Source organism: Penaeus monodon, chromosome 19 (assembly GCF_015228065.2).
Source record: "Penaeus monodon isolate SGIC_2016 chromosome 19, NSTDA_Pmon_1, whole genome shotgun sequence".
NCBI classification, from domain to species: domain Eukaryota; kingdom Metazoa; phylum Arthropoda; class Malacostraca; order Decapoda; family Penaeidae; genus Penaeus; species Penaeus monodon.
The window spans coordinates 43,602,620-43,602,833 of record NC_051404.1 but is presented as its reverse complement, the minus strand read 5'-3'; positions in this window follow the sequence as shown (position 1 = coordinate 43,602,833).

The following is a 214-nucleotide window of genomic DNA, read 5'->3' as shown; positions in this document are numbered from 1 at the left end:
ACTTCTTTTGATTGATAACTTACTTTTTCTGCTGAAGAAGGAAAGACCCTTCTTCTCTCTCGCTTTGCAGTCTCTTTTCTTTTAAATTTCTTGTAAATTACTGTTCTCTGTCCTCTTCTGTTCTCTCTTTCTTCTTCGACGCTTCTCCCCCTCGCTCAAAATTGCCCCCTCCCCCCCCTCCTCAACAGTAAATGACACATAAACTACGCAATAA